Consider the following 16269-nt stretch of genomic DNA (forward strand, 5'->3'; position numbering starts at 1 on the left):
ACCAATATAGAGAATATAGTGACAGAGGAATGTACCTAAAAAGGTATTGTAGGCTTCAAATGACCCTACTATGTCTCTTGGTCACCCTGCCCTTGTTGATCAATCCATTTGGAGAATGCCCCCCAAACTTCAAGCCCAGTCCTCCTTTTCCTTCGTCCTTTCTTGGCATATACAGATTTTTCTAGATGGTATGTAGCAACTAATCTAGCCAACCATTGTGCGTAGGAGGGAGACTCAGAGTCTAGCAATCCGGAGGAAACGCAGATCCTCTAAACTGCCATTGCAATAAAAATCAGCCCTTCCTCCTTTACTCTTGAAGAGTCAGATTGTGTTCCCAAAAGAATGTTCGTAGGATTTAAGAGGATTGGTTGGTTTGTTATTTCACCAAGTAAGTTCTGTATTCTGAGTAGGGTGGAGTCAATAGTTGGGCATGTTGCAAATATATGTATAGAGTCCGCCCCCACCCCAGATCCCCACTTGATGATTTTACTAGGTGTCATATAATGAAAAAATATAGTTTTAAAATGTTGTGCCTGTAATTTGGCAGAAATTAGGATTTGTTGTGATAACCGCAAGGAATTTTAAAAAACACTTTGAGGGGAATCACGTTTGGTGTGCCATTTGGTAGCAATAGATTCTAAGTCGTCTGGGGTTTCCTTGTTTAATATTTGATAAATACTTCCAATGCGAGCAGTGGTGATATTCCGGAGAGTATTCATAAGCTGAACCTCAGCAAATCCGCTGGCTCCTCCCACTTTCCTAGAGAGGTAGTCATAAATGGCCATGTATTTAAATAGATCTTGACTTTTTAGTTTGAATCTGGTCTGTAAAGTCGAAAAGGATTCAATCCCCCTAGCTGTTATAAGGTGCCCTAGTTTTATTATCCCTGCTCTATACCATTTAGACAGATAGGATGAACTAAATATAGCAGGTAAGTTGTTGTTGGTTATAGGGGAGTAAAAGTGAAATCTACCGATTCCAAGGATTCTCCGGACATGGCGAAAAACTTTGTAAGAGTTCATTAGCGTCTTAAATTTAACGCGATTGTAGTATCCATAAGTTGTTTCACTGATTAAGCAACTCCAGTGTTGTTCCCCTACCAAGGACCGAAAGGGTGAGGGTAAAGACGGTTCAGCTCCGCAGGTGGATTCTCTTAGTAGAACTGAGCTATATTGTAGAACTGCCGCCCAATAGTATATGGTGATGTTAGGAAAAGCCCATCCCCCTCTATCTTTCGGTAACATGAGATGTTTTAGTGCACGTATGGGCTGAGCGTATGCCCAAATAAATTGGGTGAAGAATTGTTGAAATTTAAGAAGGTCTTTTTTACTGAACTCAAGGGATATACAACGAAAAAAATAAAGTAGCTTAGGGAAATAAGTCATTTTGATGACGTTGCACCTGTCAACCAGCGTTAGGTGTAAATTATCAATTTGTTTTAATGCCTTCTTTGTCTGGACAGCAAGGGGAGCCAGATTGGCTGTGACTATATCCTCTAGCCTAGGTGAAACCAGTACGCCCAGATATTTGGCCTTTGGCACCACTCTGGCGTCAGTCCAGGTGATTTTGTTGTTTACTAGAATCTGCGTTTTGTTCTTATTTAAGGCCTACCCAGATAATCTCCCAAATTTGTGGGCCTCGTTTTCTAGTGCCCGTGTGGAATTGGCAGGGTCTGGAGTAGTAATGGCGAGATCATCAGCGTAAGCCAGGATTTTACAGCTGTTTTGGAAATATATTACTGGAGAGATGTTATGATTTTTCTCTAGTTGCTTGATAAGGGGGTCTAGATAGAGAGCGAACAGTAACGGGGAGCAGGGGCAGCCCTGCCTGGTGCCTCGTGAAATTTTAAAGGGCTCCGTCAGTTTTCCATTTATGGTGACACTAATAAAGTGCCTGCGTCGCTTGCATGAACCTGCCCCCGAACCCCATACTGTCCATTACCCTCCAAAGGAATCGCCACGAGACCCGATCAAAGGCCTTTTTGGCGTCGAGTAATATAAGTGACATCGGGTGTCCGGCTACTTGGGCAGCATCAAACAGAGTAATATCTCTCCTGACATGTTCGATTGTCCCATTCTTGGATATAAAACCATGTTGCCATTCTGAGACAAGGGGTTCCACTACTCTGGATATTCTGGAGGCTAATACCTTAGAAAATATTTTGGAATCGCAATTGATGAGAGTTATTTGTCTATAAGAACTCATGTTGAGTGGAGATTTATCCTTTTTTTGAAAAATGGAGATTCTAGCGCTGGACCAGGAGGCTGGGGGAGAGGCTCCGCTGAAGATGGATGTAGTTACCTCTGTAAATATGACCTTGATTTGATTGGCAAAGATTTTTTTTTTTAAATCTTTTTATTGAAAAACAAAACACATATAACAGTGACCGAAATGCAGAGACCACAATAGCAAAGTTTCAACGTTGACTTCTGGGCTCAATACATACTTGACAAATGGTAGAAAAACAGGCCTAAGAACTCCCGAGGTCCACAATTAACGGCTCCAGTGCAGGGGGTTCACGGATTTCTCCACGGTAAGCATTTCACGCACTCCATACCTTGACCCATTTTCGAGGTCGCCCCCTAGAGACATACACAGACTTTTCACGAAACATACACCAATCAAGATCTTCCATCCATTTCCCAACCCTGGGTGCCCGTGCCGCCCCCCAGAGCTGTGCGATGTTGCGTTTGGCTATTGCACACGCAAGGGTCACCCACACCTTACCATGAGTCGGCAGGTCCGTAGGTTCCCACACATTTAGCAAACATCGCTGCGCCTCAGGGTCAACTCGCATCTCCCACACCTCACTCATATTTGCATGTATACGGTTCCAGAACTCCCGGACCTCCCGGCACTCCCACAGAATATGCATGAATGACCCCAGCAGCCCACACCCCCTGCGGCACTCAGACGATTAAGTCAGTCCCATCTTCTGCAGGCTGAGGCCCGTTACATAAGATCGTTGTAAGATCCGAAGCTGTACCAAGCGGAGCCTCATCGGGACCGCCACCTCCCTAGGGGACGCCACCGCCTCCCTCCAATCCTCGTCATCCAGGACGAAGCCATCGGCGACCCACTGCTCGCGAAGGCACACCAGCGGGTCGTCCGTATGGTTGATCAATTTACGGTATGTGAGGGAGATCGCTTTAGTGGGCAGGAGGCCATCAAGCAGGCGATCCTCCAGCGGGGAGGACACCGGAAGTGCCGCCCCGTCGGACACCGCCGCGCCCAATGCGTGGCTAATCTGAAGATATCGAAATCGCTCGGTGTCACACAGCTGGTACTTGGCCTGTAGCTCCTCAAAAGTCAATATCCTATCCTTGCCCCATATATCCGAAATCTGCGAGATGCCTATCAGGTCCCACCGGTCAAACCCCTTCGACTTCCAGAGCATCCCAAGCTTTTCAGAGCTCCACAGTGGCGTGGACAAGGTCAGACGTCCAGGCCAGCGAAGGGCACCATTGGCCTCGTGCCACACTCTCGTGGAGCACAAGGTGGGCCCCCTCAACGGGAAACGGCCGCGCTGCGCGTCCAAAACTCGGGTGAACTCACCCCCGGGCAGCTGACCACGGTCCATTGCGTAACCCGGGTCAGCCGGGGATCCATAAATCACATGATTAATGGGAGCCAGATGAGACGCCCAGTAATATTTGCGAACATTCGGCAAGCCAATTCTGCCATCATACCAGGGCAACATCAATTTAGAGAGAGCAATAAGTGGTCTCACCTTCCACAGAAGGCCGCGCTGTAGCGACTCAATCTCACGAAAGTACGAGGGGGGCACCGGGTCAAAAGAGTTTTGAAGAGCATATAAAAAGCACGCAAGGGCCATCATTTTAAAAAGGGTAGCGCGACCCAGCATAGAGAGGGGCAATGCCTTCCACCGAGCCCTGTCTGCCCGGAGCCTGGCCAGGGGAGGCAACAAGTTCAAACGATGGCGCACTGTGGGATCTAAAGAGATGTGAATCCCTAGGTAGCGAAAACTAGTCGGTTTCACCCTCACGGGACAGTTCACGGGCAACCTGGGCGGATCCCCACTCAATACAAACAAAACCGACTTCGCCCAGTTGATTAAGAAGCCAGAATATCTGCTAAAAATGGTGAGGACGTCCATGAACACTATCAAGGAGGCCCGGGGGGAAGTCAGATACCACAGGATGTCATCCGCATAAAGTGAGATCTTATCCTCCCACTCAAACCCTTTATGGAGCGGTCCCAGCGCACCCAGGCCGCAAGGGGCTCCAGGGCCAGCGTGAACAACAACGGCGAAAGGGGGCATCCCTGACGGGTGCCACGCCCAAGAGTAAAATCTCCGGATCTATGATTGTTCACGACTACTCGCGACAAGGGGGCGGAATAAAGGAGGCGGACCTAGCCGATAAAGCCGGGGCCGAAACCAAATTTAGCCAACACCGCGAAAAGATAGGGCCATTCCACACGATCAAAAGCCATAGTGGCGTCCAGGGACAATAGTTTAGCAGGCTCATGGATATGAGACGCGCTAGCCAAAACACCATGCAGGCGTCTGAGGTTGAGGGCAGTGTTCCTTCTGGGCATAAAGCCTGATTGATCGGGATGGACCAGGGCGGAGATGACCTTCACGAGGCGCGTAGGGAGTAATTTTGCCAACACCTTAGGTTCCACGTTCAACAGCGAGATCGGACGGTACAAAGAGCAGTCCAATCGAGGCTTACCCTCCTTGTGAATGACGACTATATTGGCGATCCGCTGGTCATACGGCAGCTGACCGCACTCCAAGCTTTCCGTCAACATACCCTTCAAATATGGAGCTAATCTATTGGCAAGGGGTTTAAATAATTCAATTGGAAGACCGTTACGGCCAGAAGCCGTACCAGAATGTACGCCTCTGATAGCCATTGCTATCTCATCATTGGTGAGGGGAGAGTCCAGGTACTTCTTATCATCGTCCGACAATACTGGTAAAAGAATATCACGCAACATATCCGAGTTATCGGCTTCAGAAAACGCACCCGGGGAGGCATAAATCTCTGCATAATAACGGGCAAACTCCTCTACAATCAGCTGGGGGTCCGACGTGTCCGTAGAGCCAGCAACGTGCAGCTCCGGGACCAGCCTAGAGCCCCAGTCGCCCTTCTCCAGCCAAGCGATCAATTTCCCGGCCTTATCGCCGTGTTCGTAAATCCTGTCCTGAGTGACGTCAAGCTGTGCCCTAGCCGTGTCCCGAGTCAAAGTTTTATACTCGTCCCGGAGCAACCCAAGGCGGTGATCCGCCCACGGGTCGCCCCCGGAGGAGACAGCGGTCTCCAAGGCCAAAAGCTCCGCCTCCACCCTATCTAGCTCAGGCCTCCTCTTCCTCTTCTGTTCAGCGACGAGGGAGAGAACCTACCCCCTGACGACCGTCTTGTACGCCTCCCATAAGGAGCATCTGGAAGCGACCGAGCCCTCGTTCTCGCTTAAATAACTGTTAGTTACACGCTCCAGTTCCCTCTTCACTACCGGGTCTCGCAAGCGCCAAGCGGGGATGGGAGCAATCCTACCCACATCTCTTCTTCCCACACATACACGCAGCGATACTGGTGAGTGGTCAGAGACCCCCCGCACCAAGTGTGTCACTTCGCCGACCCCGGCCGCATGGGCCGCCGGCAACAATATGTAATCAATGCGGGAGAGGGAACGGTACGCCGCGGATGCGTGCGTGTATTCCACTGCTCCCGGGTGTCGCAATCGCCAGCCATCAATCAATCCAGAAACTGAGAGGAAGTCAGGCAACCATCTGCCGGAGGGCAACAACGCCCGGGAGGGGAGCCTATCCATTTCACCGTCCATAACAGCATTGAAGTCGCCACCAACCACCATGAGGCCCATTGGCAAAGCAAGAAACACACGGCCCAAGTCGCAAAACGTGTCGGTCTGCAGTGACGGGGGACATAGACAGAAAGAAACGAAACCGTTCTTCCCTCCCAAACACCGGAGACACCAACATAGCGCCCACGATTATCAGACCAGGTAGACTGGATCGTAAGTGGGAATGAGTTTTTAATCAGGATACCCACCCCCCTAGAGCCCGAAGTAAAACCAGCATGTGCTACTAGTTTATAGCCACCCCTGTGCAGGGCCATGCAGCGTTTCCCCATCAGGTGGGTCTCCTGTAGCAAGACAACATCTGGCGATCGACGTCTAATAAATTGATTCACTGCAGTGCGCTTTATCTTATCACCAAGGCCATTGACGTTCCAACTAAGGACCGAGAAGCCCAGGCCCTGTCTAGATGAAGCCATCAGTCATCGAAAAGCAAGAATGTTTCAAAGGGTCCCACTGCATACACCGGTCACAAATCACAAACAAAACAACACCCCAACCCCCCCAACCTCTGAATGGAACTCCCCCCACCCTGCACCCCTGCATGTAACGTGTACACATCCCCAACTCGCAGTGTGCCTGTTGCCCCCACTAACTAGGATCTAAACATAAAAAAGGGAGGAGGACCCTACTACAGGTCGCCAGCCCCCACCACCCCCCGCCAACCACACCCCCCCCTCAGAAACAATAGAGATTAAATAGAAATGAGAAATCGCAGAAGGGTGAGGATGAAGAGTAACAAACCCCCCGGCAACCCTCACGCCAACGATGGTAACTGGAAGCTGTCCAAGTCAAATAGTTCATCATTCTTCGTCTTCCGTCTGGGCCTGTCCCTCGGGGCCCGGGGCCCCAAGCCGATCCAGTCAGTCCGCCGCTACCTCCGGAGAGTCAAAAAACCAAGGCTTGCCAGCATGTTCTATTCGGAGGCGGGCCGGGTACATAATCGAGTACTTCATGTCCCGATCACGAAGTCTCCTCTTTATAGTCACAAAACCCTGTCGCTTCCTCTGCACCATCCGGGTAAAATCAGGAAAGAACAGCAAGGAGGCATTTTCGTAGGCCAGCGGGCCCGAGGATGACGAAGATGGCGTCCCTGTCTCGGAAGTTCAGGACACGGGCAATAATGGGACGTGGAAGCGCCCCAGTGTTCGGGCGACCACCGGGCACCCTATGAGCCCTCTCCACAGTAAAGAATTTGCTCAGGCCCTTGGGTTTAAGGTGTTGCAGAACGAGATCCTCAACAAAGAGGTCCGGGGTAGCCCCCTCTGATCTCTCCGGAACCCCAAGGATGCGAATTTTATTCTGGCGTGCCCGACCTTCATATTCGTCTTACGATCGAATTGGTTGTGGGCCACCTTGAGATCAGACACCACCTTCTGTTGTTCCGAAACATCCTCAGTGAGGCTCCCCGTCTTTATCTCCAGGTCCTTGACCTTCTCGGAAGTTTTAGTGAGGTCGGCCCTGACGAGACACACCTCAATAGTGACCGTGTCCAACTTCGTGTCTATTGTCCCCAAGGAGGATTAAACCCCCCTGATGGCCGGCATCAGTTTCTTCATGGTCGGATCACCACCGACCGGATCCCCCTCAGGGCCCCCAGCCGGGAAACGTTTCGTATCTGACGGGGATCCCCTTGAGACAGCGTATTTTTCAATTCGATTCGATTGGACTTGACGGTTTGATCTCTGGGCCTTCGGAAGAGTCTTGTCGAGGTCCCGCGCCGCCATCTCGACTGCAAAAGCAGGAGAAACCCACCACTCCTCATTCGAGCGGAGAAGGGTCTTGCAGCGATTATCCGTAGGGTATTGCAGAGAGGACAGGGACACTCTGATCACCACCCGGGCGCGGCAAATAAAGGTCCGACCGGCCACTTCCGGTCTCGGCAGCCGATGTTGTTGCACTGCGCACCGGACGGTGGCACACCCGGGGTCCCGGTCCTCGATGTCGCAGGCCCCAATTCTTGCGACGACGATATTCAGGCACCAGAGAGAGCAATCGAGCCCAAATTTCACCTAGCGACTCAGGTGACGGTCCCCCACAAGACAGTGGGGACGGGGTACAGGATAGTGTGCCGGATAGGCAGTCAGGATGTGGCGGCCGGCGGAGCCAATGCTCAAACGGCCATCTTGGTCGCTGGTGCGGCTCCTCCTCCATTGACAAAGATTTTAAAGAATTCAACGGGGATGCCGTCAGGGCCAGAAGCCTTCCCATCGGGGAGGCTATTGAGGGCATCCAGGATTTCTTCCCATGTAGGGGTAAGGTCCAAAAGCTGGCTATCTTCTAAGGTAAGCTGACTTAGTTCGATCTCGCTGAGATAGCCAAGGATCTCTCTATCTAGGGCATCGGCCGTGAAGCAGCTTTCTTCCTTATATAGTTTGGCATAGAACTCCTGGAACCCATGCAGAATAAGACTAGGATCCGTAACCTCTGTACCTGAAGAAAGTCTGATTGTATGGATTTCAGTGGAGGTAGTTTGTTGTCTCGTCCTAACAGCTATATGATGCCCAATGTTTTCACTACACTCATAGGTCTTCTCACTTGCCGCTGCCCACTTAGCCTCGATTTTTTCCATAAATACCGCCCCTATTTCCGCCCTGGCCAAAACTGCTTCTTGCTGGACTGGCTGGCAATCTAATCCTGCATGGATTGCTTGGGTTAGCTTTATTTCTATATTTCGTAATTTTTCTTGCAGATCCTTGACTTGATTTTTTTCCGCTCTATTTTTCTGGACGGAGAACCTGAGGGTCTCGCCTCTGATCCCTGCCTTTAAGGTGTCCCAGACTGTCATTTGGGAAGTGGAACCAATATTTATCTCCAGGAACTCCTGGATCCATCCTTGCATGTGATTAACATAGCTAGAGTCGTACAGTAAAGCTTTCTCAAAGCTCCATTTGGAAGCCTCTCTAGATTGCCCAAACTCCCTTATGGTGAGAATAAGAGGGTTATGATCGGACATAAAACGGGCCGCAGTATCTATAGTAAAGCTGGTGGCCAATGATGCAGAAACAAAAAAGTAGTCCAGTCTAACCAGTACTTGAAGCGGGCCGAGTAAAAAGTGTACCCAGGTTGTAAAGGGTTTTTACTCGCCCAGCTATCTATCAGTCCATGAGTCTGGATAAGGTTGGTTAGGGCTTGAAAGACTTGGGGCTTCCTTCCTTTGTATCTCCAGGTTGTATTAGTAGCCCAGTCTCCAGGTAGGTGTATATTAAAGTCCCCACATAGCACTATCGGGGTGGGCCAGTGTGCTAATTCACTGGAGACTTGATTAATGACCCCAGGATCGTCAGCATTGCTCCCATATAATGAGCAAAGGGTGAAAGAAAAATTATTAGGGAGTTGAATCTGAGTGATGGCCCACCTCCCGAGTGAATCTGATTTGGTACGTGGATTACTGATAGCGAGTCTTCTGTCAGTTAAAATTCCTACTCCCTTTGTTTTGGCTCCTTGTGTGGTAGCACCCACTACTTTAAACCCTAATGTGTTTAGTAGGTGTATTTGGGACTGTTCTACATGGGTTTCCTGTAAACATATGATGTTCCCCCCAAGTGTTCGCAAACCCATGGCCACCTTTTGTCTCTTTGACGCGTCATTCAAGCCACAAACGTTGAGTGAGACAATTCGTAATGGTTCTAACCTAGCCATCTAAAGGGTATACCAATGCCCGTTTGAATTCCATGAGAAAAAATGAAACAGCTAACCATAAAGGTTTGTGTGTGTGTGTGTGTGTGTGTGAAATTAGTACCTGTGTGTGCCTCCTGTGACCCTGCCCACCCCTCCTGAACCCCCCCCTTTGTGTGAGCAATCAGGCAAAGCCTGAATGATCGTGGTCAGTCATAAGCCACAGCCACTGGCCATGCCAGCCGCTTAAAAAGTAAGAATGCATGACTGTAGTCATGTGATCGGCCATTGGACCTGCCTTTCATGCCCTTTGTGCCCTTGTACCTTCCGTGTTTTAATCAATTTTTCAACTTAAATGAATAGGTGCGTAATTTATTTTGTGTTACAATCTTCCCCCTATTCCTTTCACCCCCTCTTTCCTCACCAGACGAGTCATAGTTCTGAGAGGAAGTAAAAAGATGAAGAAGAAAAAAAAAAGGGGGAAGGCAAGAGAAAATATACCCAAAGGGTATATGCATACACAGTAGAGACTATGTCTGTCAGTGATTTTCTTCCCCTCTAAAAAAAGAGTCAGTGATTTTCTTCCCCTCTAAAAAAAAGATGCTGTGTACGATCTTCTAAGAAGGATTTAATCCACTCCCAGACCCGGCCAGACACGCCAATGCTAGAAAGCCGGGTAAGAAGTTGTTGATGGGGATATGTGTCGAAGGCGACAGAGAGGTCCAAAAAAATCAAGGCCGCTCTGCCGCCCGCGTCCAGACATTCCCTTATTGCCTCCGACATTTCCGCAAGAGCGATCTCTGTGCTGTATGACGCCCTAAATCCGGATTGGGCCAGGTGAAGAGCGCCAGATGACAAAAAAAAAAAAAAGTGGCAAGCTGTCTAAAGACTGCTTCCTTGCACACCTTGGCCACCGCCGGAAGAAGGGAGATAGGACGATAGCTATGGAGTATGTCCGGGTCTAAGGAAGGCTTCTTGAGAAGCGATAGAAGTTTAGCCTCCTTCCATACCAGAGGGACAATGCCAGTCTGGAGCGATAGATTTATAATGGCATTCACCTCTGGATTAACTATCTCTTCGACCCCTGCAAGCAACCTAGCAGGACACGGGTCAGTAGGAGAACCAGATTTAAGGGATAAAAGGATGGATAGTGAATCCGCCAAAGTAATCGGCAGGAAATCCATCAATGGGAGAACTAGCAAAGTGGGAGCTGGCATGCTCGAGATGTGGAACTCAGCCTGCCCTACACAATCAGATCCTAGGGTATCCTGTATTGCCTGGATTTTATCGATAAAAAGCCTAACAATTTCTCGCACCACTCTGCCGAAACAGGCAGATCCGTGCGCTCCGCACTCGACTTAAGGAAACTTTGAACAATGGTAAAGATTTCCTTTGAAGTGTTTCTGGAGCCAGCAATGCGCTCCACATAGAAATTACTTTTTGCCTCCTTGATGGCTGCATAGTTACCCCTCTGAGTCCTTCTTAATGCTATTTTCGCCGAAGGGCAGTACATCAATCTCCAGCATCATTCAAGTTTTTTACATGAGTGTTTTAGTTCTCTAAGGTTGTTGGAGTACAAAGGTTTGGACGGCGCATTTCTTATACACCTATTAGAGAGGGGAGGAGTTACAGACTCTACAGCCTGGGAAATCCAGTTGGTATAATTCTCTAAGGCTCTATCCAGAGTACCATTGGCAATGGGCCGCGAATTAGACAGGGCCCTGCCAAAGACAGCTGAGTCTATCCTCTGTGAAGTTCGACTTTGAGAAGGCTTTTTAGAGAAAAAGGCTTTCACAATGGACCAAGGTACTTGGAGAGGTTGATTGATAAATAAAGGAAAATTGGAACAAACCAAGTCCAGGATATGCCCCCCAATATGTGTGGGGGAATTGGTCCATTGAGTCAGTTGTGCCAATTTGAGTGAATCCTTCAAAGTGGGACCAATATACAAAATAGCACCCATTGAAATGCATTGTAGTGAATAGACGGTTTTGATGGTCACCAAAAGGAGAACTATAAAGGGTGATAACAGATTTTAGTTAGATTAGAATTCATTTTTTGGTGGTAGCATACTAATTTTAGGAACTGTGGTGCGTTCTAAGGTGATTTTACCCTGTGAAAAACCTGCGGGGATATCATGAATCATGTTTGAGAGAAAACAATTTTCTCATGCTTGTCCCATAGAGGTTTGGAAGGTGATCCAGAAGCTAAAATGAGAGCATATTTTCTTTAAATTCACATTATCTTTCCTAGTCATGCTGAGAATGAAGTCTGACATTCTCAGTAAAACATGTACATCCAACAAGGGCAGAGACAGTCAGTTGATTCCTTTGTGTTCTACAGCAGTTTACCAGAGTGTTCTAAAGAACAACTAGAGAGCTGTTGTGATGTGTACTTCAATAACACCAGGAAAAGTAGAAGTAATTCCTTAAGTATTTATTAAGATACAACGAGCTTACGTAAGGAAGGGAACACTGTCAGGAGGTGACAGAGTAACACGGGGTCGAGGGTGTACGTCATATAAATACCAACAACACATTCCATTGTACGTCATAACAGAGACCAATCACAGGAGCAGGAAGGAAGAAGTGCAGGATGTAATACGAGGAAGACTTGACCTGCAACATCTCCCTTTTACCCAACAACAGGTGAATATTACAACAATTCATAGTCTTTTAGTCCTGCAGGTAACTTAGATATTTTCCCAAACCGGGTACAGGTACCCTCCCAACCTCCATGACATTTAGTACTTTCTTCATTGGCTATACTAGAAGTACTGGGTTTGGGATCATATACACAGTCAGCGGTGGCTTCTTTCTCACATACACTGCCCTCGTCATGCCTCTCTACAATTACAGTACTGGCATTACTTTAATCATTTCTACACATTTCCTCTCTGTCATAGTTAACTGGTTGATAACATGCTTCTTTTAGTGATAAGTCAACTTGTTTATCCAATTCACCTGAATAAGTACTCAACCATGAGAATTCCTTGTCACCCATATCTTTGTTTTTGAGTCCCTTAAACCATAATTCTGCCTGGCTCTTACTCAAGCATATGGCGTCACTTTTGTTGCGCCAACCCAGACATTTCAAATAAATGGCACTTTCTGTGACCTCAACCACCTCCTCAGGATTATAGTACTTGGATTCTCCTTTATGTTGTCCATCATGTCTTTTGATAAGTGCCCAATCACCTATGTTAAACTGTTTGTTTACCGCTTTGTGTACCCTGTCGTGATAACGTTTAGCTTTGACTTGGTTCTCAACAATCTTCCGCTTAACTTGCATCTGTTCATCACTTATGACCACAGGGTCGGGTAACCCTGACGCTAACCCTTCAATTTTAGGAACCATGTCATTATCACATCTTCTCCCCCTCATTAAGAAAAATGGGGAAAAGCCTGTTACACTGTTTACGGTAGAGTTGTAAGCAAATACTCTTTCCTGGATGAATCTTTTAACAGGAATATTCGAAGCTATGGCTAATTGAATACCGTCCTTGATAAAACGGTTCACTCTTTCAATTTGCCCATTTGACTTTGGAGAGTACTGGAGAGTATAAGGAAGTTTTCTCCTGCCTGATGCCATGTGAATTAAGAAATTCTGTCATTTTGTTGGAAGTAAGCTGCTTCCCGTTATCTGACACCAGTATGCGTGGACTTCCTTCAATTGAGAAACATGTGTCCAAAAAGTCAATGACAGTGTCTGAGTCAATAGTTGGAACAAACTTATGGTAAATCCATTTGCTGTAGTAGTCGCTCATAACGATGATAAATCTGGATTCTTGGCCCAACACCCGGAATGGTCCTGCCATGTCGATGTCAATTTTGTACCATGCTGAACTTGGGGTGGATACCAGCTGCATCTCCTGAACTCTCGGTGTCCAGTGCTTGTCTGATCTAATACATACAATACATTTCTCCACAAACAAGTTAACATCAATGTCCATCTGAGGCCACCAATATTGTTTATTTAGCCTCTTTTTGGTCATAGTGGCACCTAAATGAGTACTGTGGGCAGTTGATATCAATTTGATTCTCTGTTTAAATGGGGGAACTAATAAATCGCCCCTCTTTAAAAACCCGTCAACACAACTTAGCTCCTCTGACACCTGAAAGAAGGTTTTGAATTCGGGAGACAAATTTCGAACTGGGGGCCACTCGTGGGACATGAAATCTCTAACCTTTATCAAAACAGAATCAGTATTCATGGCTTCCAACCACTCTTTTTCTGACATTACTTTTCCAGTTACGCTAATGTTGGATATGGATGAGACTACACACTCTGTGTCATCTTCGTTCTGTACATCGACATTTTCAGTAGGCAACCTTGCCAGAAAATCCGCTCTAATATTATCTTTGCCTGATATGTGTTTGATAGTGAAATTATATTCTTGCAGTTTTGCCAGCAATCTCACCAACCTGGCAGAGGCCTTACCGTTACCTCTTCCATACCCGTCAAACATAAATGTGAGAGGCTTGTGGTCGGTAACAAATTCAAAATCCTTCCCCCATAAATACATTTTCAGTTTGTCCACCGCCCAAACACACACGAGAGCTTCTCGCTCAATGGTACTGTAATTTTTCTCCGCCTCTGTCAATCTGCGTGAAATGAATGCTACTGAATGGACTTGCCTATTGACTTTCAGAGTGAACACTGCACCTATACCCACAGAGCTAGCATCTACAGTTATAATGTTGGTACCTTTTGTATCAAATGGTTTTAGAGTGGGAGCATTTACAATGGCCTTTTTGATCTCTGCAAACAATCTCTCATGTTGTGCTTCCCATTTAAAATGCTCACCTTTGCGCAAGAGGGCTCTCAGGGGCTCAACTAATTCTGCATAGTTTTCTATAAATCTTGAATAGGATTCGCTGAGTCCCAAGAAAGATCTCAGCGAATCTCTGTCTTCTGGTTTGGGGGCTTCTGAAATTGCTCTGACTAAATTCATATTGGGTTTGATACCATCCTGGCTAAGTACATGGCCTAGATACTCCAATTCAGTTTTAAGAAATTCACATTTGTTCCTTGAAACTGTCATACCGATCTCCTTCAACTTACAGAGTACTTTCTCTAGAATGACATTATGTTTACTTACAGATTCAGCATGGATGAGTATGTCATCCTGAAACTTCTGTACACCTTTCATCTACCCAAACATGTTCTCCATTAGCTTTTGGAAGACGCTTGCTGAGGACGCCAACCCAAAAGGCAATCGTACCATTCTGTAAGCTCCCAGGGGTGTGATAAATGTGGTCAACTCTTTGGATTCCTCATCAAGCTTAACTTGATGGTACGCTGACCAGAGGTCGATAAGGGACAACAATTTAGAACCTGCAGTTGCAGCTAAGATCTCTTGAATTCTGGGAAGAGGAAAACAATCAACAAGAATATTCTTATTTAGAGACCTGAGGTCTGCACACAGGCGGAACTCACCATTCCTCTTTTTAATCAAAACGATTCCCGAAATCCATTCGGCAGAATCTGCTGGTTCAATAATTCCTTCACTAACCAGTTTCTCTAGAACACATTTTAAATCATTTTTGACTGTTAGGGGTAGAGATCTGACTCTATGTCTTACTGGTACCGCATCTTTTTTTAGAATAATTTTGTATACAAAGCCTTTTACACAGCCTATTCTATCTTCAAACACTGAGTCATATTTGCTAAGGATAGTGGCTATGCTTTCCATATTGCTTGTTATTGCGGACACATTTATACTCGGTATAAATTGTTCATTAGATCGCCGATTAAATATGAGAAGGATCGCTCCTTTTATCGGACTTTTGTACACTTTGCCAATCACATGTGCGATGGAAATGCTTTTGCGCATTTATTTACCTCAGCATTAATGCGCCGCTATGAATGGAATGTTCATCTCAAAATGGCGTCACGTTGCTCACGTCGACTACGTCGTGACGTGTTCGGCCCTGCTGTTTGACACACAGCTGAGCGGCAGGAATGTCAGTTACCGCTGCGCGTAAGGAACCCAAGTGACAGTTGAACTGCCACGAGTCAACCGCCGTAGAATTTCCTACTTGGTCTGGTACGCTGTGGAAACAAACGTTACCTAAATTTACTTGCAAGAATACTCAAGAGAATAAAAATGACTCCGTAACTTGCCTTTTAGCTTCACACGAAATTCCTGTCACAAACACCGCTACTTCGACGCATTCGTCAGCGTTCTGCCTACGTGACTTCCAGGTCCCTAATTGCCGTGATACCGCAATACAATGGAGAATACCAATTTTTTGTATCCGAATATTTTTTTAAATAAATGCCATAAGAGCACTTGCCTTGAAGATAAGGTTGAGATGCTCCTGAAGATATCCTTGCGTAAGCTCGTCTATTTATTTCTCATCCCATCCTTGTCGCCAAGTATGTTGTGATGTGTACTTCAATAACACCAGGAAAAGTAGAAGTAATTCCTTAAGTATTTATTAAGATACAACGAGCTTACGTAAGGAAGGGAACACTGTCAGGATGTGACAGAGTAACACGGGGTCGAGGGTGTACGTCATATAAATACCAACAACACATTCCATTGTACGTCATAACAGAGACCAATCACAGGAGCAGGAAGGAGGAAGTGCAGTATGTAATACGAGGAAGACTAGACCTGCAACAAGAGCTAACAGTCTTACTTATGACAAAGTAGGGCACACCTGAAGCCATCATGATTTGAATGAACTGATAACACATACAATATTGTATTTAAAAAGGAACAAAATGAGGGGGTTCATTTTATCATAGAAAGTATGGTTAGTGCTGTAGAAAGAATAATTAGTACATGTTTTAAGTGAG

Source organism: Lissotriton helveticus, chromosome 10, assembly GCF_964261635.1.
Source record: "Lissotriton helveticus chromosome 10, aLisHel1.1, whole genome shotgun sequence".
NCBI classification, from domain to species: Eukaryota; Metazoa; Chordata; class Amphibia; order Caudata; family Salamandridae; genus Lissotriton; species Lissotriton helveticus.